This window comes from Eriocheir sinensis, unplaced genomic scaffold, assembly GCF_024679095.1.
Source record: "Eriocheir sinensis breed Jianghai 21 unplaced genomic scaffold, ASM2467909v1 Scaffold866, whole genome shotgun sequence".
Taxonomy (NCBI): Eukaryota; Metazoa; Arthropoda; class Malacostraca; order Decapoda; family Varunidae; genus Eriocheir; species Eriocheir sinensis.
Window position 1 is genome coordinate 29,624 of NW_026112237.1, and position 24,118 is coordinate 53,741.

The 24,118-nt window shown below is 41.5% G+C and overlaps 1 long non-coding RNA gene across 1 annotated transcript; it reads left to right on the top strand.

Annotated features, from left to right (window-relative positions):
* Positions 1-2,771: 2,771 nt before the first annotated feature.
* LOC126994752 (uncharacterized) lies at positions 2,772-22,727 on the top strand. The gene is made up of 3 exons (XR_007749547.1): positions 2,772-2,850; positions 20,099-20,208; positions 20,412-22,727. It is a non-coding gene; the product is annotated as an uncharacterized LOC126994752 (long non-coding RNA).
* Positions 22,728-24,118: the final 1,391 nt, after the last annotated feature.

The following is a 24,118-nucleotide window of genomic DNA, read 5'->3' on the forward strand; positions in this document are numbered from 1 at the left end:
CCAAATCATCACGACTCTATAAAAAGCAAATGTGTCGTCACACTCCTTTTCTAGCACGAGAGCTGGGTGATTGTGTTATATGGCAACACTTTCACCGTGCATCGCTGCGTCACCGAAATAATTTACATCTCGCTAATTGGCACTTTTTGAAGTGAGAGCTTACGATACACCCTGAAAATATTACATAAGAGATGCAAAAAAACATAAAATTGGACTTGCATCGAAAAGAACAGCTCTGAGGGCGTGGTTGTCCCTTTAAGGGCCAAGGCAACAAAGTTTTGCACATTCACACAAAATCTCGCGGCACTCAGTCCCATACACTTTGCAGTAAGTGCTACGGCCGGACCATCCCACTGTCCGAATCATCACCGCACTCCCCTATCTTTGCAGATGACGCCAATCTACAGAAATGGAGTTTAATGAGAGGAAATGTCATGCACTGAAAATAGGAAAAGTAAAAATAGACCATGTGGAGTGTATAGGATGGGAGGGACAATCATCGACACAGTGAGTGGAGAAAAATACTTAGGAATCATAATGCAAGATACACTAACACCTGAGAATCACATAAACAAGATATTCAGAGAAACATACAGTCTGCTGAAAGATATTAGAGTGTCATTTTGCTACTTGAATGGGGACATGATGAAGAAAATAACAACAACACTGACAGACGAAGGCTAGAGCATGCAGCGGTTGTTTGGTCACCACGCAGGAAAAAGTATACAGGCATACCTCGGTTTATGAGTTTAATTCGTTCTGGAATTTTGCTCAGATATCAAAGCACTTGTAAAGCAAAATTAATTTTCCCATTTAAATTACTGTGAATCCCATATCTAAAATATTATTATCAGAAATCATTTTACATTATTTTATATGGAACAAAAGTAATTTTACTAACAACTAGCAATGATAAATATTAAATAATAAAGTATAACAATACAATAAAACCTTGATATAACGGACCCGCTTATAATGGATCTCGGATATACAGTCAAATCTTGGTTTACGAGTTTAATTCGTACCAAAATATTGCTCGCACACTAAAACACTCGTAAACCAAAATGAATTTCCCCATTGAAATCAATGTAAATCCCATTAACCCGGTAGCAGCGACGGGCCAAATTTGTGGCTTTACTGTGTAGCAGCGACGGGCCAAATTTGTGCCATGATATAACCCCCCCAAAATAGATGATACATAATCTGATCACAAATGCATTGATATATATTATGAAATGGTTTGTGTGAGGGGTGATTTTTTTCTCATTTTTTTCGCTTGGAGGGACCATTAAGAAACATGATCCTCGCTGCTACCGGGTTAATGCATCCCATATCGCAAAAAATATTTATATAAAAATCATGGGGCGTACCATATTATGAGTATGGACCTATGCAGTACTGTCATTGCCTTTATGGCAGGCCATGATCGAAAAATGGGTTTTCGGGTCTGTAGACTTAACCCTTAGAGCCAAGTCTAGTCAACGGGGCGGAGGGGGTCGTAACGTCAGGGCGCACTGCGGCGTCACCACCACAACACTATTCTGCAGCCCACTACCATTGTTCACCTCACCCCTGCGGTCCCACCCAACTAAGGATAGTTCAGTGAAATGTTATCAACTCAGCCATGATGTCACTGAAGACCCACGTGTTGCCGCAGCCAATAGCTCAGTGAAACATCATCAACTCAGCCATGACGCGCTGGAGACCCTCGCCAACAAGTCTCATTTGAATCTTGGTTTTATTCATTATTATGAAGTGTGGTGTTCTCTGAAACTTCAATCCAGTGGCGCCGTGGCCACATGTGGGTCTCCAGTGACGTCTCTGTTTACATGTGACGTCACTAGCGTGGTGCATTGTGGGAACAACAAATGCTTAGCAAGCTACCCTTTGTCTCTCATCTTAGGTCCCACCCACACTTCTACCCCAACGTCGTTTGGGCCCTCAAAGCCCTGGCATGGCGCTCTCCGTTTGCTCCTGGTCCCCCTCCGCCGTCCACGTTAAAGCGGGTGCGGTGGGGCAGCGGCAGGGATCCACCGCAGGGTTCACACAGTTATGGGATCTACAGTTCATCAGGAGTATTTCAGTAACTATTAGTGTGATTGCATGCGACGGAGTTTCTTAAAACGTCTTTTTTCTCATCAAAATATTGACAAATGGCATCGTTTAAATTTCTTGTTTCTAACGATGGCAATGTACAGAAGCCCCCTGCTGTTCGTGGGTATTTGGTTCCGCAAGATACCCGCGATTCGCAAATCCGCGATCGACGGGACTATAATCAAATGGGGAAAATAGGGTTTTGTTCCACCATCTCCAAAAAAAAAAACAAAAAAAAAAAAAAAAAAAAACAGGATTTCTAAGGCATTTCTAAGCATTGTTATATAGTTTTACATACACATAAATCACAAATTAAATATGGACTATAATGATTTAACACTCACTCTGGTTGGTTGTGGTGAATGTGAGTGCGTAGGCAGTGGTGGTTGGCGGGCGAGTGGTGTTTTTTTTGGTAGTTATCGGTCAGAAACTACAAAAATATGCAATGCGATGAGTACGATAGTTTGGCAACGCTGCACATCAGTGTTTACTGTCTTCCACCCAGCCATCAAGTATTAGTGAATTCTCGTCTCTCCGCTTTGTGTTAACATTCATATGTATATCCATATACGTCCCGTATATTATTAATTAATTTGAGTGTTTACTGGGCCCTTGGAAGGTCCATTTGTTGCTGTTCCCAGTGGTACGCATGTACATACTTTATACCCGTTACCCCTCTGCCAGTCTCTGATGTTTGTTTACTCCTCAAAGCAGTAGCCTCCAGTCTCTAAGAAGGATCAGTTCTGGCAGGTCCCAGTAAGTATCAAGGATTTTAAATGTATAATTTTCAGATTTAGGGCCGTTTCCACAATCACTTTACTTTGTTTTGATCGTTACCAATGAACGATGATCGCTGCTATGCTATTTCCACGTGAAACTGGCCGATGGGGTAGTGGCGGCTGCGGGGTTAGCCCTGCCCTGCACCTTACCACACACTCTCAACACCTTTCGTTTCCTCTGCAGCCACCACTACCCCATAGGCCACTTTCACGTGGAAATACTGTAGCGGCAATCGCCGCTCATAGGTAACGATCAAAACAAACAAAAGTGACTGTGAAAGCGGCATTTAGTGAGGATCAGACTGCGTATATGCGAGTTTTCATCCGCGTTCGGTGGCGGTGGGGGTGGGGGGTTGCAATTACCCTACCCGCGTGAGCGAATCTGTGAACGGTGAGGCCGTGAACGGCGGGGGGTGTCTGTATTCATAACGGGAAGGTCTTGCTTATCCTACAGTGATGCTTTAAAATGGTCTGTGGTGCAACAGTAACACAACAGTAACCTCGTGAACTCTATGTCCACCCCACCTGGCAGGGTAACCCATAGGAAGCTAAGGAAATGGTCATTGCTGTAAGCCTATGGAGGTACTCCCAGACAGACAGTGGCTGTACCCAGCCCCATCGCAGCTTGTGCGGAACCCCCGATTCTAGGCAAGAATTGGGGGGAATTCTTTACGATTTGACATGCCAGAACAAGAAACGCAATAATTTTGTAAGATTTAGGGAAATTCTTGCTTGGTCTAGCATACCTGTCAAGTTCTACGTTTTTTGCATAAGTCTTACGTAATTTCGTTGATTTTCAAGTCTTACGGCGTAAGTTGAAAATCTTACGTTTTTTCTCCGCTTGCGATGTTTTTTTTTTAATATGTTTGTTTTAAACAATTTGAAACATATCGTACGCGCCATATTTAAATTCATGTGAGCGTGCTGAGTAACGGTTACTGTTACGGTTAATGTGTGTGTGTGTGTGGGGGGGTTTACCTCGTGCACCCTGCTTGAGTCCGTCGGAACCATACCTGTTAAGTCTTACGTTTTTTATACACAAACTTATGGTCTCTAACGCAGAATCTTATGGCAAGACACCACAGTAGCTTGACAGGTATGGTCTAGGGTAATTCTTGCCCGCCAGATGATGGCTTAGAGCTGTCTCAGTCCACGCTGTAAACTCGCAGAAATAGTGTGTGTGCACTTGTGTCCGATTGCATTTATGCTTTGGTGTACGATCTTTGTGTTTCCAGCATAACAGTGTGAGTTCTTTGTGCTTTAACAATGTCCCCCAGAAAGATGTTTAAAAGGGATGGTGCTGCAAAGAAGAAAACAGGAACGGTGGATACTATGCTGGCAACAGGAACGGGGTGCAAGCCTCAGCGGCTTACATGCCATCCTGGACGTGACTGATTCTTGTTCACCCTCCATCTCGGACGGTAGGACAGATTGGATTCATGTTGGTGGTCGAGCGTAGTTCCGATGCTTCGAGAATAGGGAAGCTGTGGCTGCTAAACCCCAGAGCAAAGCCTGCACCTCAAGCGTAGTTGGTGGTTGCGGGAGTCGCCGTAACAACTGTAACACATTGATTTGTGTTTCATATTATTTATCATTGCTATTTGTTGATAAAATTACTTTAATTCTGTATAAAATAACATGTAAAATGATTTTTATATAAATATTTTTCGGAGTTACATTAATTTCAATGGGGAAATTAGTTTTGTTTTACGAGTGTTTTGGTGTGCAAGCAAAATTCCGACACAAATTAAACTTGTAAGCTGAGGTAAGACTGTATTCCTGTACAAAGAAACTCAAAAGGATCCAAAGGATTGAAACTAAGATGGTACCAGAAGTATCAAACCTGTCATACAAGACTAGATTAGAGGAACTGGCCTTACCAACACTGGAAGAAAGAAGAGAAAGAGGAGACCTGATAGCATTGTGCAGGAATACAAGTGGAATGAACGTGTTGGATAGAAATGATGAAGGGGGAGGCAACTAAGAGGACACAGCAAGAAACTGAGAAAAGGGACTTGTTTGAAAGACAAAGAAGTACAGTTTTCCACACAGGAGAGTGGATACATGGAATGGACTTAGCAATGACATTGTTGAAGCAGGCAGTGTCCATAAGATGAAGGAAAAGCTGGACAAATATAGATTGGGAGACAGAACTATCCGAGCTTGAGCTCAGGCCCTGTATACAGTACCCTCTCGAGTTTCGCGCATGCTTCATTCCGAAGGTATATATGGCACTAAACTCAAAGTATTGAAATCCATGTTAAAGCACTTATTGGTTCTGACCCGTGGAAAATAATGACTTTTTCCGACTTTACTCCCTTGTTATCACAATTTTTTCGACTTTACTCCCTTGTTATCTCAAAATATGTACCTTGTTAATAGGCAGAAAATGAGAAGTGAGAACAGATCATTTACAAGCTGCAGTTGAAGGGGGCTGCCTTACAATTGTCTGGCAGTTCTGAATACACGCTTGTGATCCATGTGGTGTCGTCTGCTAAAGTAAGGGCGGGTGTTCGTGGACACTGGTGGGCATAGCTGGGCACGATAACAGAAAACCTTATTCCCGATAACCGATAACTGATAATGGAAAACCTTATCAGTGATAACTGATATTCGTTAACTGGAGACACAAATATAGGCGATAACCGATAACCGATACCTGATATAAATCCACAATTCTGATATTAGCTAGTGATAAGTCCGATAGGCGAAAACGATACTAAATTGATATTTCAAATAAAAAACATAGATGAATTCAAATTTTCATTACAGTAATCCCTCGTTTATCGCGGGGGTTAGGTTCCAGAACCCCCCGCGATAGGCGAGAATCCGTGAAGTAGCAACCTTATATTTATTTTATTATTTAAATAATTTATATTATATTTTATATATTATTTATATAAGCACGCATATCTCTGTGAATCTCGCCTCAGCCTGTGTGAACGAGGTCACCCAACCACTAGTTTCTCGAGAGACTCAAAGTCAGCTACATTTCACAGGAAACTCATCGAAATTCTAGTCAGAAACTCAGTCACCAACATGTCGGTGACTCGTGTGGTCGGTAAGTTGTGGTCACAAGAAGAAGAAGAGCGTATCAACTGTTCGGTTCAGTAGCTCTTCACGTGTTTATTCCAGTACCGCAAAGAGTTCATGAAACTAGATAAGATTGTAGTAATCACGTTGAGCAAGTTTAGGACTTGAGTCTTGTTCAAGTGTAGTCATTGCCTCATCTTGTCTGGGTCCTCACTGCCAACTTCTTGAGCATTTTTTTTTTTTTTTTTTTTTTTAACGTCGCGGCCTAATGCGCCGGTAGGCTTCTTCCCGGTGGGGCCTGATGGTCGGCCCAGCCCGTTCTGGCACAGGCGAGTGTTTATAGTGGCGCCATCTTGCATTGGCTCATGCTGCCCTCCCGGAGCTCATCTTTAATCCTAGAATCTAGAGCTCGGGTTGATAGGTGGTCTTCTGGACAGCATGTGGGTAGTTTTAAGGCACTCGACGGCGGCTGAAAAATCCCAGCTTGGTGGCACCGGGCGGGGATTGAACTCGTGTCCTCCTGAACGCGGTGCCGTCACTCTGTCGACTCAGCCACCGCCTCCACATTTAACGGTAGCAAGCTGTAACACTCTCCATTTGTCTCCGAGCTAACCACTGACGAACAAACAAATGCTACGGTCGCTGAGCCAATCAGCACCCAGGATACAGAACACAGTGCTCTGGATGGTCGCCTCCCATCCATCAGCCAATAATGTGCCGTGTACGATTACACGTGGGCAAACTAGCTCAAACGGAAGCGGCCGTAGCTGTATTTTACATACGTGTGAGTCTTTGTCTACTCATCTGCAGTGCGCTACGTATTTTATTTCAATTTAATATTATTTTAATATGTTCTTATTAATACTTTCATATTTTCTTTTATTATTTACAATTTTTTTAGGCTAGAAAATGCTTCTTTTACTGCAAAATAAGTAAAATAATAAATATATTAAAATACCTCTATACCGCAAAATTCCGTGATATAGCGAAAAACCCGCGATACGAAACTAAATAGTTACAATTTTAAAATCCGCAAGACCGCGATAAGTAAAAAAATCGCGATACGGTGAGGGATTACTGTATCTGTATTTTAGAAAACTTACAAAACCTGAAAACCACACGTTGACACGTACTTATGGACGGTAATACTAGAAACGCCTGAACCGGTGTTGTGTTATTTGGCGTCTCCACCGTCAAAAGCTGGCGCTTTTGTTTACAAACACTAGTCTCGTGAACTGTGCATGCTCAGACTAGCAAGCGTAGACCTGCACAGTCTCACAAAGCTTTTTAAACGTAATTAAGAGTTGCTGGAAGGCTGAATCAAACATACAGTACCACTACCACCATCCCCGCTGTTTCTAGAACGACACTCTGTACGCCAGACCTCCGTGGGCAGGCGGCCGGGTTGCCTTTCCGCAGCGGCGAGGTTGACCCGCTTGGTCATCCTCGCTTTGGGCTCCCCTGCTGCGGTAAAGTTGACTGGTCGGTTGCTCTCCCGCGTTCTGCTATGGGCTGCTACTGGGCGCCTGCCCAGGGGGCCCGTGCCTCCGTCGCTGCTCGACGGCTGTTGCTCATGTCTGTGGTGGCGGCGGAGGCGTCCCCACACCCACCTCGAGTTTAAATTGCTCGTCCCCCCTTACAGGGTAGCCTTTAGGCCAAAGGCCTTGTCCCCTGTTAAGGGGTAAATCTTTAACCACCACCACTCTGTATGAGTTGCATTTATATGTACAGAGTGTCGTTCTAGAAACAGCGAGGATGGTGGTACTGTATGTCTGATTCAGCCTTCCAGCAACTCTTAATGTGTTAAAAAGCTCTGTGAGACTATACAGGTCTACGCTTACTGGTCTGAATATGCACAGTTCACGAGATACCAATGTTTGTAAACAAAAGCACCAGCTTTTGACAATGGGACACCAAATAACACAACACCGGGTGCCTTCATTACCATAGCATGGTCACAAACGAATATGGAATATCAAATTTGAGGAAGTGAATAATCATTTTGGGGACAAAGTTAAATGATTTTTCTCTTTGATATATTGATTTTTGAGTCTAATATAAAAAAAATAATCTAGTATTTTAATGTTGATGATCTAAGTATGAGATCTCTTCACCGAAGATATTTCATACCCCGAATTTTTTTCAAACAACACCGGGCGCCCAGGCCACGTGCAGGGAGGAGACAACGTATTTCGTCTGAGAGGCGGAAAAAAAGTAGCGATTGGTTTGGTTACAAAAGTAACGAAGATACCGATATATATTTAAATAAGTAGCGGATGGCCGATAACACGATTTTGTTATCAGCGATAAAGTATCGCGATAACGCCCAGCTATGCTGGTGGGACGGTTGGACAAACCTATATACATAGATTTTTTTTTTCAACAAAGGAGACAGCTCAAGGGCACAAAAAAAGGCAACAGTAATAAATAAAAAAAGCCCGCTACTCGCTGCTCCTACAAAAAAGAATCAAAAGAGGTGGCTGAAAGAGAGGTCAATTTCGGAATGAGAGGTGTCCAGATACCCTCCTCTTGAAATAGTTCAAGTCGTAGGCAGGAGGAAATACAGATTTACATAGATTTACATAGAAAATCAGACCACACAGACCCCATGGTCCAGACTAGGTGGTCTGTCCTTAAACCTAAGTGATTTTACATTAATCAGATGGCTCCAAAACGTTACTTTTCTACTCTAGTTAATAATAAGTTCAAGGAAGTGACAGTCGAGCTTGTTTTTAAAGGAGTCAATCGTGTTACACTGGACCACTGATGGTGGGAGCTTATTCCATTCTCGCACTACAGATGAAGGAAGGTTGTTCCAGAGTTTACCAGCGTGAGGGATGAAAGAGTGAAAATACTGGTTAACTCTTGCATTAGTGGTTTGGACAGTATAGGGCTGAGCATGAGTAGAAAGTCGTGTGCAGCGGGGCCACGGGAGGGGGGGAGGCATGCAGTTAGCAAGTTCAGAAGAGCAGTCAGTGTGAAAATAGCGATCTTTCTGGTAGTTTTGTGTGTGTTATGAATTAATGTGCTAACTCTTTCTGTTAAAAATCATGAAATCACTAATATCATGATTGAATTTTCAATGCCTATTGAACCTAAACCGCTGCTGCCGCCGCAAAATAGCTCGTAGAGAGGTTCAACTTGCTTACTGTTTCCATATTTCCCTCACTGCTCACAAAGGTCACAAGCGGACAGACTAGAATAAACCAGGCAAATTAATCCTTTCATTGCTAAACGCTCGCAGCGAGCGTTAGTCGTATTTGCTGGTGGTGCTAAACGCTCGCTGCGAGCTCCACCCGCACTCAAATCTCCCGCGTATGAGAGTGTTCCAACAACAATTCTCACAACACAGGATTGCCAATTGAGTGGGTTCTCCACTAAATTTGGTGGAAAATCATATCAGCCCAGCGTGGAAAATCTACGGACGAATAACTGGTGGATGTTCTTGTCCAATATAGTGTCATTTTTGCATAGCTTGACCTATCACCTGACTGATTCTTTGACCAAATAGTTGTACATATTGCAGTTGGCAATACTCCCTTGCCAGAATCTCAAGGAGAGATGTCTGCAGTTCCCTCAATATGGCTAATCAGCGTGCACGCACTGAAGTAAGTGTTCACATTCAACACTCCCTGAACATGCATGTACATTCGCAAGAGAGGCATACATAACTGACTCCAATAGATCTGGGGCTCCTCTTTCCAATGGTGTTTTTGTTTTTTTGCCGTGATGAATAGTTTCTGAGATACAGAGGTTAAAAGAGACCCCCCATTGGGCTGCCCGACTGCGCCTGAGGGCATAGTCGCGTCTCACACAACGCGCAAAGAAAGGGTTAATGCTGTGTATTCCTACAGTGCGCATGCGTGGACAGCAGAATGACTAATTTCATTGAGGAGATATTTCTCGCAACACCGGCCAGTGTAGTGGACCTTTTTCTTCTTCTTTTGACCTGTAACACTTTGTATCGCTTCTTAGGTCCTCCTCCTCCACACTTTTATACTTCACAACATACACTTAAGTCATTTTGTTTGTTTTGATCGTTACCAATGGCAGTGATCACCGCTATAGTATTTCCACGTGAAACTGGCTGATCGGGTAGTGGCGGCTGCGGGGTTAGCCCAGCCCTGCACTTACCACACGCTCTCAACATCTCTCGCTTCATCTGCAGCCGCCACTACCCCATCGGCCAGTTTCACGTGAAATACTAAGCGGCGATCGCCACCATTGGTAACGAAAAAAACAAACAAAGTGACTGTGAAAGCAGCCCTTAGCTACAGTACCTTCTCGAGTTTCGCAGTTAGTCCTAAATTCTTACCATCCCGACTTTCACGTGTTACCACTCCGAGTTTCGTGCTGCTTTTTGACACGTACGGGCCACGTCTACTTATCATCGGCGTCACGCACGCTACCTTTAAAGGTAGTATCACACGACGTTTTCTTCCAAACATTGTGGCTATGGCAAGAGAGAGAGAGAGAGAGAGAGAGAGAGAGAGAGAGAGAGAGAGAGAGAGAGAGAGAGAGAGAGAGAGAGAGAGAGAGAGAGAGAGAGAGAGAGAGAGAGAGAGAGAGAGAGAGAGAGAGAGAGAGAGAGAGAGAGAGAGAGAGGGGGGGGGACAGGAAGAGAGGACGGGTCGTTTTGAAGCCGTAGTTGAAGGCGGCTGCCTTACGATTGGTTGATAGTTCTGAAAACACACTTGTGATTCACTGGGAGTCCGAAGATGTCATTGCCGATGCCCACCCTATCAGTGACTTCCCTGCCTTAGGGCGGTGTCACAATGACCATTTTCGTCCAACCGTTAGGGCTTCGGGTAACGCCCGTGCGCCCAACCGGGAGCGAGTTTACGGTTATCCGTAAGCTGGTGTCACACAGTGCTTTTTTCTTCCCGCCACGTTGGCGCCAGCTAGGGCAACCGGCAACTCCAACTTTTCCTGGTGTGCGTCACACACGGCCAAGGTCGGTTGCCCGTATCCACATCCACAACGTAAACAAAGCACTTGCCCTGTATCAACATGGCGTCGTCTGCTAAAGTAAGGGCTGTCGCAGCTGGTTTTGCTCTTTGCCCTAGCTGCCGCCAACGCGGTGGGAAGAAAATGTCCCAGCGTGACACCAGCAAGTTACGGACAACTGACAACTCGCTCCCGGATGGGTGCACGGGAGTTGCCAGTCACAACGGTTAATAGAAAACAGCCAGTGTGACACTGCCCCAAGGCAGCGAGGCCGCTGACCGGGTGAGCAGCGGCGATGACGTCATCGGACTCCCAGCGAATCACAAGCGTGTTTTCAGAGCTCAGCCAATTGTAAGGCTTCATCTGTGGCTTTAAAATGACCCATTCTCTCTTCCTGTTTTCATCCTTTTTCCACGGTACGTATTTTGAGATAACAAGGGAGTAGAGGAGGAAAAAAAATGAGCTTCGGGGGGCAGCATGAGCCACTTACAATAGCGCCACAATAAACAGTTGCCTGTGCCATGAGAGGCTCGGGACTATCCAGATGGATAGTCTACCGGCGCCATAGCCCACATGAAAAAAAAATAAAAAAATAAATAAAAAAATCCGGGACGGGACATACGCTTTTTTAATGTTTTCAATACCTCGAGTTTTGCGATCCTCGAGTTTAGCGCTAAACCTTCGCAACGAAGCTAGGTGCTTTTCTGTCCTTTTCTTTCCCTGATTTTGCTTTTCTATGCACTTTTGCTAATTTTCACTATTACTTTTCACCGTCGCTGCCATGCATTACAGGTCAAAAGAAGAAGAAGAAAAGGAAAACAACACCGGGAGATCTACAATTTTCAAAGACTTGATAAAAAGATTTTTGGACTGTGGTTCCACAGCACGGGGTGTTCTCTTATCTTGTTAATCAAATAGTAATCAAAGCAGCTCTGCCAGTCCATTTTATGAATCTCTTGGTGGGCCATCTTCCACTGCTCCTCACTCCTCAGCCACTGCCATCGTCTGTTTGTTTACATGCATGAGGTACCCATGTACCCACACTCGTACTGACAACCGTTTTCCATTCATAAGGACAACCGACAACTTGCCCCTGGTTGGGCATATGGGCAACCGCTGTTGTCCAAACCCCAATGGTTGGACACCACCTTTTAAGGCAGCACGCACGACGCCGTCAGTAGGTAGATGTGACCCGTACATGTCAAAGCAACGCGAAACTCGTGGCAGTAATGCATGAAAGTCGTGATGGTAAGAATTTAGGACAAATCGTTAAACTCGAGGATCGTGAAACTCGAGAGGGTACTGTACTACAAATAGGTAAACACACATACACAGACACACACACTAACACATATATAGAAACACACATTTAACACACACACTCACTCCATCCTACATAACACTCACCAAAACAAGCAGAGACTTCAGAGTTTAATGAGCAGTATCATTGGGCACATCGCTGCCTCCAACACTCCTGTGGAAATATTACAATAACAGTAAATCTGTTTATATCATTAATGTAAATAAGGTAATGGGTAAAGCAATATTATGATACCTATATTTGATGGTAAATATTTATCATGCATTTATAAGAGCAGTCCCTACACCATGATCTGTTCAGTTCAGTTCAGTCTGATAGGATTGCCTTTGAAACAGCCCCCTACTCTTGGCCTCCTGTTGGTTGCTTCTACTCCTTCTCTTCACAGCCTTTACACTTTTCTCCAAAATATTTGAACACAATATCTAACTGCCTCTCTTCTGTTTATGTTTCCTAATAATACTTGGCTAAGAATATTTCCTCTGGATGGTTGGCTGAGTAACTCGCATGTTTTTCATTTCCCCAAAGAGAAGACTCTAAAGGGCAATGTTGAAGGTCTTCTGCTTCTGCCTCCATGTATTTGGTCAACAACAATCCCAGTACTCAGCTTTTTCTCACCCTTCCCTCCCCCCTCTGTAGCTCCTCCTCCCTCCCCATTGCCCCGACTAAACCCTCACCCTTGCCTCGCCCGGAACCCTTGTGCTCTTCATACTTTTCCACATCCTGCTGCTACTCCTCCTCCTCATACTCCCCCCACTCAAAGTCCTATGCCTCCTTCCGCCATCACAAAGTTCCTCAGTGTGTGTTTACCTATTTGTAGTGAACAGGGCCTGAGCTCAAGCTCGGACAGTCCTGTCTCACAATCAATATTTATCCAGCTTTTCCTTCATTTTATGGACACTGCCTGCTTCAACAATGTCTTTGCTGAGTCCATTCCATGTATCCGTTCTCCTTTGTGGAAAACTGTACTTCTTTGTCTTTCAAACAAGTCCCTTTTCTCAGTTTCTTGCTGTGTCCTCTTAGTTGCCTCCCCCTTCATCATTTCTATCCAACACGTTCATTCCACTTGTATTCCTGCACAATGCTATCAGGTCTCCTCTTTCTCTTCTTTCTTCCAGTGTTGGAAAGGCCAGTTCCTCTAATCTAGTCTTGTATGACAGGTTTGATACTTCTGGTACCATCTTAGTTTCAATCCTTTGGATCCTTTTGAGTTTCTTTGTACAGGAATACAGTCTTACCTCAGCTTACAAGTTTAATTTGTGTCGGAATTTTGCTTGCACACCAAAACACTCGTAAACCACACACATTTTATAGATTCATAAATGGAAAAAATCAAACCAAGGGAAACAATAGAAAGATTGAGTGATGGGAATATGATAATTGAAGATCCTAAAGACATGACTGAGCTACTAAACAAAACGTTCCAGCAAGTTTTTACAAAAGAATCACAATTCAACAAACCACAAGAAAACAAGATAAATGTTCATATGGAAGAAGTCACAGTAAATAAAGAGGAGATATATAAAATGATGGGGGAGCTGGAAGAGAGGAAAGCAGTAGGACTGGATGGAGTCTCAGGTTATATATTGAAAAAATACAGAGATTAGCTGGTTAGACTAGTATATATTATTAAATGCTCAATAACAACTGGTAAGTACCAAAGGATTGGCAGAGAGCTGAAGTGGTCCCTATATACAAAAGTGGAAAAAAGGAAGAACCCCTGAACTACAGACCTGTATCATTGACCAGTGTAGTATGTAAAATATGTGAGAAAGTGATAAAGAAACAATGTATGAGATTTCAAGAAGAGCATAATATAATCACAAGTAAACAGTATGGCTTAAGAATAGGGCGCTCATGTGTGACAAACTTACTGAGCTTTTACTCAAGAGTGACAGACAAAATACAGGAAAGGGACGGATGACAAAGTTCCACACACAAGACTACTATGGAAGCTGGAGAATAAAGGAGGATTGAAAGGGATTATGAAAAACTGGATGGAAAGCTGCTTAAGATGAGAGATGAGAACAGTGGTAAAGGACACAAAATTGGAATGGATATTTGTAGAGAGTGGAGTGCCTCAAGGATCAGTATTGGCACCAGTACTTTTCCTAGTATATGTAAATGATATGCCAGAGAGAGTAAACAGTTATATGAGCCTGTTTGCAGACGATGCAAAACTGCTAAGACATATAAGAAACAGTAAAGATTGTGAAATTCTGCAAGATGACCTTAACAAGATTTGGAAATGGAGTATTAAATGGGAGATGGAATTCAATGTGAAGAAATGTCATGTAATGGAAATGGGAAAGAGTGAAGGGAGACCAAAATGAACATATAAAACGGGAGATGGAGAAATATTAAAAAAAGTACATGAAAAGAGAGATCTGGGAGTGACAATACAAGATAATCTACAGCCTGAGAGTCATGTTAATAGGATACTTGGAGATACATATAAAATGGTGTTAAATATAGGATTAGCATTCCACTACGAGGATAAGGATATGATGAAAAAGTAAATAACCACCATGATCAGACTAAAATTGGAATATGCGGAGGCGGTTTGGTCTTCCCATAAGAAGAGACACACTAGAAAGAATACAAAGAATGACAACAAAAATGGTTTCAGAACTGGAGGGATTGACATATTAAGAATGATTAAAGGAGATGGACCTACCAACACTGGAACAAAGAAGAGAAAGGGGACCTAATACAAATTTTTAAATTATTGAGCGAAATGGAAGTAGATAACGAGGAGTTACTACTAAAAGAAGAAATAAACACCAGGAGCACAAGAGGACACGGAAAAAAATTGAGGAAAGGAAGATCCTTGAGACAAAGATATACAGCTTCCCACAAAGAAATATAGAGGTTTGGAGCAGACTAAGTGAGGATGTAGTATTGGCGAGGAGTGTGCAAAGCTTTAAGGAAAAGTTGGATAAATGCAGATACGGAGACGGGACCACACGAACATAAAGCCCAGGCCCTGTAAAGCTACAACTAGGTAAATACACACACACACACACACACACACACACACACACACACACACACTCACTCCATCCTACATAACACTCACCAAAACAAGCAGAGACTTAAGAGTTTGATGAGCAGTATCATTGGGCACATCGCTGCCTCCAACACTCCTGTGGAAATATTACAATAACAGTAAATGTTTATATTTTTTATGTAAATAAGGTAATGGGTAAATCAATATTATGATACCTATATATGATGGTAAATATTTCTTTTACATTGTGATTGTTACAGTGAACACTGCTCTCATTCACGTGGTATGCTCTCCCTACCGCAATGTAACTCATCCCAAAACGTAACTTCTCCTAAATCTGAATTCTTCTGCAAGGTGAACACCTTTCTCGAATGCTTATGGGTGCTTTCAGCAGGTGTTTTGGTACAACAGTGATGCCACTCAAGCCATGGCTACTTGGTGCAATGAGCGAGAAATTTCAAAATCCTACAAAAATTCTTCCAGGACAATCTGTATAAAACCGAACCCGTACTATTTGAGGGACGACTATATACATACATATATATATATATATATATATATATATATATATATATATATATATATATATATATATATATATATATATATATATATATATATATATATATATATATATATATATATATTTGAGAAGATGGGGAGGCGGTGGCTGAACGGATAGTGAGACAGCCCCGCGTTCAGGAGGACGTGAGTTCAATCCCCGCCCAGTGCCACCAAGCTGGGATTTTTCAGCCGCCACCGAGTGGCTTAAAACTACCCACATGCTGTCCCCGGGAAGAATCCTACCGGCGCAATCAGGTGGGACTAAAAAAAAAAAAAAAAAAAAAATATATATATATATATATATATATATATATATATATATATATATATATATATATATATATATATATATATAAACACACACACACACACACACACACACATACAGGTAACTCGATTTAAGCGAGTTTGGTTTACGAGTTTTTGAAATAACGCGGGGTCCAAAATCCAAATAAATGTTTAATATACACGTTTTTTCACTATTACGCGATATTTGATGGAGTGGCACAAGATGTCTCACACAACTGGACTCACACGGCGCCGCGGCCACACAGCTGAACTCAGTTCTTCCCGCGCGCCACTTGAACAACAATACAGTACCCACGCTGCCACGCTACTCAACAATAGGGGTGGGCAGGTACCGATACGAGTACCGGTACTAACAGTACCAGCTATATGGCACGGTACCGGTACCAGACTCACAAGCGTTCAATGTGTTAGGGACCTGGGGGTCAAAATCGCGTCAAACCTCAAATTCTCACATCAATGCATCGATGCAGCAAATAAAGTGAACAGAATGTTGGGCTTCATTAAAAAAAACTTTTTATTCAAGAATAAAGATGTAATACTTCTGCTCTACAATAGTTTAGTCAGACCCCATTTGGAATATGCAGTATGGTTTTGGTCTCCTCACCATGCAAAGGACATCGCTAAATTAGAAGGTGTTCAGCGTCGGGCAACAAAAATGATCCCTTCCTTGCGCAACAAATCCTACGAAGAAAGGTTTTCCACCCTTAACATGTTCTCTCTTGAGAAACGTCGCCTCTGAGGAAAACTGACCAAGATCACTGAATGAATTAGACAGATATAAAGCCACAGAATTTAGATCCTTTCTTTTGTATACTGGGCCAGTCTACTTAGTTAACAATGTTCATGAAAACATATACAAAAACTTTCTTTACCAAGTGTTAGTATCCGTATGCTTGCAGAAGACTTAAATCCACAAGACTTAACCCTTTCCTTGCGCACGGTGCGGACGTGACTATCCCCTCAGGCGAAGCCGGGGAGCCCAATGGGGGGTCTCTTTTAACATCTGTATCTCAAAAACTATTCATCACAGCTAAAAACCAAAAACACCATTGGAAAGAGGAGGTCCAGATCTATAGGAGTCGGTTATGTATGCCTCTCTTGCAAACGTACATGCACATTCAGGGAGTGTTGAATGTTAAAACTTACGTCAGTGCGTACGGGATGATCAGCCGTATTGAGGGAACTGCGGACATCTTTTCTTCAGATTCTGGCAAGGGAGTATTGCCAACTGCAATATTTACAACTATTTGGTCAAAGAATCAGTCAGGTGATAGGTGAAGCTATGCAAAAATGCCGCTATATTGGGCAAGAACATCCACCAGTTACTTGTCCGTAGATTTGACGCACTGAGCTGATGTGATTTTCCACCAAATTTAGTGAAGAATCCACTCAATTGGCAACCCTGTGTTGTGAGAATTAGTGTTGGAACACTCTCATACGTGGGAGATTTGAGTGCGGGTGGAGCTCGCAGCGAGTGTTTAGCACCACCAGCAAATACGCCTAACACCTACTGCAAGCGTTTAGCAATGAAAGGGTTAAGAGTAGCTAAGAAGTATTTGATTGCCTTCATAACACACTTTGAAAGTTTGTTTGGATCAAGACACCTAGTATACAACATTCATAATCTTTGTCATCTAAATGATGATGTTAAGAAATATGGGCCTATTGATGGATTCTCTGCTTTCCCCTTTGAGAATTACCTGGGATCATTAAAAAGGCTTATAAGGAAGCCACATTGTGTTTTGAGTCAAGTAATTAACAGAATCTATGAACAAAAACATTTCAAATCAGAACAGGAAAAAATTAAGTATCCATACACAATGTTACAGCACAATGATGGACCTGTTCATAAGGATGGTTCATGCCGCCAGTTTAGAGCACTGTATTTAGAGAATTTCTGTGTTTGACTTAACTCTGCTGACCAAGCCATAATGGTCAATAATCATGTTGGGAAAGTTATGAACATTGTGCAGTATGAAAATGACCCAGATACATATATATTATATAATTTGTATGAACATTATGATGATTTATTTGAATATCCAACAAAATCAGGAGCTCTTGGGATATATGTAGTGGCACAAGAAAGTAGGACCCTGAACAGCTGTTCTTATAAGGCCATCCAAATGAAATATGTACTCCTCCCATACAAGAAGGGCAAAATTGCTGCATTGCCATTAATACATGCAAATCACCAGTAGTAAACTATTCAGTAGGTTGAGTGAAGCTGCCCAGTCTTTGAAAGTACAGAGTTTACAAAAAATAGTTTCAAGAAAATCCTTCGAACACAAAAATTGCTGTCTTGATTTACGCTATAGCTGCAATAGATATGAGTAGGTGCAACTTGATGCTACATGACTGAGTTGGTCTTGCGTGGCCTTTCTTGCACCTGTGCACAAGGTTTTCATTATCTGTCTTGTTTCCATATCAAAGATGCCTTCAAGACTATAACTATGTCCTAAATCTTGGAGATACCTCAGCCCAATATTATGAAGCTTTTTAGGAGTCATTCTTTGATCAGCATTTTGAAACTTGTACATTATCTTATACGGAAAATGAGAGGGGTAAGAAATGGCCAGGTACGCAGTTGTTGCATTTGAAGAGGAAAATGAAGTGAATGTGGTGCCAAGTGCCTGGATGACAGATGAGGAAACAAAGTGTTACTGGCCTCCATACCGTAACACAGCTAAGCTGGCCAAAGCAATAAAGGAGAGGAATTCCCCAGAACACAACTGGTGCAAGTATACAGCAAGAGTGCTCTCCAAATGGGGTTAGTTCTTTATTTTCTCACATTATTTTTCTGATTTTTTCAGAACTGGCAAATTAGTTTTTTATAGTGATATATATATATATATATATATATATATATATATATATATATATATATATATATATATATATATATATATATATATATATATACTGAAAAACAGACAAAAACAAAACATATGAATATAAATTATATATATATATATATATATATATATATATATATATATATATATATATATATATATATATATATATATATATACTGAAAAACAGACAAAAACAAAACATATGAATATAAATTATATATATATATATATATATATATATATATATATATATATATATATATATATATATATAAAGTATTACTATTATTGACTTGTGTTGTCTTAGTTTATAATACACACACACACACACACACACACACACACACACACACACACACACACCAGAAAGTCATATAAATTGGATCTTCAGTGATACATATAACATGGTGAGAAATATAGGCATAGCATTCCACTACATGGACAAAGAAATGATGAAAAAATTAATTACTACTATGATCGGACCCAAACTAGAATATGCGGAAACAGTGTGGTCTCCACATATGAAGAAACACATAATAAAACTAGAAAGAATACAGAGGATGGCAAGAAAAATGGTTCCAGAACTGGAGGGACTGACATATGAAGAGAGACTAAAGGAAAATGGACTTACCTACACAAGAACAAAGAAGAGAAAGAGGAGACCTAATACAAATATATAGGCTATTGAGTAAAATGGAAGAAGTAGGTAACGAGAAATTGCTACTAAGAGAGGAACCTTCCAGCAGGAATACTAGAGGACATAGTAAAAAGTTTTGGAAGGGAAGATGCTCAAGAGACATAAAGAAATATAGCTTCCCTCAAAGAAATACAGAGGTTTGGAACAGACTAAGTGAAGAAATAGTATCGGCGAAGAGTGTGCAGAGCTTCAAGGAAAAGTTGGATAATTATAGATATGGAGACGGGACCACACGAGCGTAAGCCCAGGCCCTGTAAAATTACAACTAGGTAAACTAGGTAAATACACACACGCAAGCACGCACAAACACACAAACACACACACACACACACACACATACACATACACACACACACGCTAAAATATGCACTGAGCATGATTAAAAGGGATTAAAACAGAAGAAACAAAATATTTCTTTAGTAAAAAAAAAAAAAAAAAAAAAAAAAAAAAAAAAAAATCCTGTAACTATATATTCTTATTTCCCTTCAGATGACTTCAGTGAAGCTCGAAGGATGTCTCTTAAGGCAGAGTGTCATTCAGATTTGCAAAGCGAGGGTGAATATGGACGAGGGAACAGGAGGTGTGCAGTATTACTTGGGGTAGGGGTAGTTAGCTGATACAAATTCAATGATATCAGTAAATTACAATTTTATCCATGACACACATTCTTTTTGATTTACTCTGATATACTTTATGTAGTATAAATTATAGTAGAAAAATATGAATGATGCATCAGTGTTGGGATCTAGGAGCTTATAAATTTCTGCTCCCATGAAATTTAAGTAAAAATTTTTTCCCACAGGATTCAGAAGCGAAAGTTTTCAGACTCTGAATCAGACTCCGGGAGTTCTGGCAGTACTGTGGAGCTACCACGCAATTATCAGAAGCTGCCCCCACCACCTGATGTGAGTGACCGGCCGCCTCTTCAGCGTGCCAATGCAGTGGTCAAGAGACCAGCCTTGGCAGCAGATGTCGGTGTTGCTTCAACTTCGCACAGGACACCACACCCAAGTGCTAGTGATGCAACATTTAAAAAACCCAGAGGGCAATTATTATGTATGTGTATATATTTAAATACTAATGTTTGAAAGAATATGTTTATAAACTAGTCAAAATATAAGTAGTAGTATTATGATGCAAGGAATGACGTGTTCTGACATCAGAGGTCATAATTATGGGAGCAGTAATAGGCAGGGTTGGCGGTTTAAACTAAATGGTTTAAAACACAATTTTGGTCTTTCATATCTTGTTTCCAATCAAGCACTGTCCACTCCCTCCACATTCCACACAATGTGTGCAGCAGTAGAATACAAGGATGCAGAGGAGTCCTTTGAATCAGAAACAGACTCCTATCAGCACATTTTAAAGAGTTCTGGCTTCCTTTCTTTGATGCCACTGTGAGGGAAGAATATGATACAAACGGCTTTATTTACTCCTAAAATCATGTTAAAATGGCTTCTCAGGGTCTTTATAAGCACATAAAAATGTGATGCCGCAGCGTTTCCGCCATATTTGTCGATGCCTCCGAGATGCACGCCACAAATACTTCCAAGTTTTTGCGACTTGTAGCCTTTACTGCGGGTCAGGAACGGATCCTAGCACACTCTGATACTTAAGTCCACTTGTAAGACACAACAACACAGCTGGGATAGCGTAAGTCCTTGCAAAGTAGCGTACAGTCCTGGGCACTGCTGGGCAGCGGAGGCCACTTTCTCCTTTCCCACACAGACCCGCAGACTAGTAACCGAACACAAACACCACGCGTTCTGCGGTGATCAGGAACTTTAGGTCCTGAAACTGTGCCAAGAGGAATGGTACCCTCATCTGATGTGTATAATGCTTTTTTTTATGTTTTATTCACTAGATATATCATAGAATCTGGTCAACGTCTTTGACTTCCAGCACCTTATTATGAATATAAATGAAATAATATTAAAAACACCCCTGAATATACCAAAAATTATGCCAAATGAGGTTAGGCATAAAACTAAATTTCCAGAAGGGAAAGAGTGACTCACAATTCTAGTCATTCAGAGCTGTGAGCTGCGGTCGGGAGCAAAGTGATAGTGTTGTGTACCGGTAGTGTATTACTGTAGCAGCGAGGTATAGTGTATAGTGTAGGGGCGGCATCGTGAATGCAGTCATCACCCCGGGGGGGGTGATGACTGCATTTCACCACTATTCTAATGATTTTCAGTCCTAGTGACTATTCTCATTAATAACTCATAATAAGTAATACTTAGGTTCCAGCACAGTAGATATTAGATGCATGCTGTCCATGTTGCATGGTGACACTGGCGTCTGTGGACTGTAAATTGTACACACGTACAGTCTGTGTATGCTAAGGCGGCCATTGTTGTTCAGTCATCATAACAGCGCCCCTAACTCCGGGGAGCGTGATGCAGCGGCAGTATGCGGTGCGGGATATAGCCAGGAAAGCCTGGTTTAAAATAAAATAAAATAAATAAAATAAAATAAAATAAATAAATAAATAAATAAATAAAAAAGTAAAACCACTGGTTTTTGCCAACCCTGCTAAATCCATCTCTAAATCTATATATAATTCCTTTTCAAACTCGTATGTGTATATACGGATAGAATTACTGGAATAAAAATACTGGAAAAAAAAAAAAAAAAAAAAAAAAAAAAAAAAAAAAAAAAAGATTGGTTTTAGCCAACCCTGGTAATAGGTATAACTGTGTTTGTGATACCCCTGAGGCTATTTATATTGACATTAGGCCAACATCTCACCCCATTGGCTTGGCATTGTGTGCGTGCGTGTGTGTTATGTGTGAGACCCTCGACATATCTATGCAGCCTTTGCCCATGCAGATTAGTTTCTCGCCTATTGTATGAATGGATGGATGTTTTGCCAAAGGCAGCTATTGCCTCTGTGGTGCAGCGGTAATGCACTGTGCTAAGCTACTCAGAGTCATGAGCACGGGTTCAGATTCTGTGGGGAGGCATCAGCACTCCCAGCTGTTAATACCCTTATGGGTTTGGTCAACAAATGGGTACTTGGGGTAACACCTAAGGAAGATAAAAAGTGGTAGCCTGGTGACACAAAAGGCCCTGCTCCCCAGGATATTGATTATAACCTCCCACACAAAGGCAAAAGTTATAGGAGATGAGCCCCAAACACCACTCCACTTCCCATAAGTATGCACCCCCACTCCGTCTTTGTCTTAATCATCTGTAAAGCAGCCAACAACTAGCCAATTTTAATGTCTCAAACCAATTTGCCTCCTCCTTGATGCATGTACTATACTTGCCTGGATGAGAGGTTTTTCAATGAAAAATTAAAATACTTGAATATGTGGTGTATGAAGTGTAGTTGTAGAAGTCTTCTTAAAATATTTATGTTCTCCAGCAGTCCTCTGCACTCTTCATTTAGTTATAGACTTCAAGGAAAAGTTGGATAATTATAGATACGGAGACGGGACCACACGAGCGTAAGCCCAGGCCCTGTAAAATTACAACTAGGTAAATACACAGGGAGGGGCAGAAAGGCATGTCAGATCAGGGCTTTGGTCAAGATATGACTTGACTCAGGTCAACCCCTGACCTGACTCTCCCTTCTGCCCCTCCCTCCCCCTCCCCTTCTCATTTCCCTTTCTGAGTGTGTGTGTGTGTGTCTGTATTTACCTAGTTGTAGTTTTACAGGGCCTGGGCTTTACGCTCGTGTGGTCCCGTCTCCATATCTACGTTTATCCAACTTTTCCTTAAAGCTTTGCACACTCCTCGCCGATACTACATCCTCACTTAGTCTGTTCCAAACCTCTATATTTCTTTGTGGGAAGCTATATTTCTTTGTCTCTCAAGCATCTTCCCTTCCTCAATTTTTTACTATGTTCTCCTGTGTTCCTGGTGGTAATTCCCTCTTTTAGTAGTAACTCCTCGTTATCTACTTCTTCCATTTTGCTCAATAATTTATAGATTTGTATTAGGTCTCCCCTTTCTCTTCTTTGTCCTAGTGTTGGTAAGTCCATTTCCTTAAGTCTTTCCTCATATGTCAATCCCTCCAGCTCTGGAACCATTTTTGTTGCCATCCTTTGTATTCTTTCTAGTTTCTTTGTGTTTCTTCTTATGGGGAGACCACACTGCCTCCCCATATTCCAACTTTGGTCTGATCATAGTGGTAATTAATTTTTTCATCATATCCTTACCCATGTAGTGGAATGCTATTCCTAGATTTCTCACCATGTTATACGTATCACCGAATATTCGATTAACATGACTGTCTGGCCGTTTGTCATCTTGCACTATTACTCCCAGATCTCTTTCTTCGTGTAATTTCTTTAATATTTCACCATCTCCCATTTTATATGTCCATTTTGGTCTTCCTTCACTTTTTCCCATTTCCATAACATGACATTTCTTCACATTGAATTTCATTTCCCATTCCGTACTCCACTTCCAGATCTTGTTCAGGTCTTTTTGCAGAATTTCGCAGACTTTACAGTTTCTTATATGTCTTAGCAGCTTTGCATTGTCTGCGAACAGGCACAT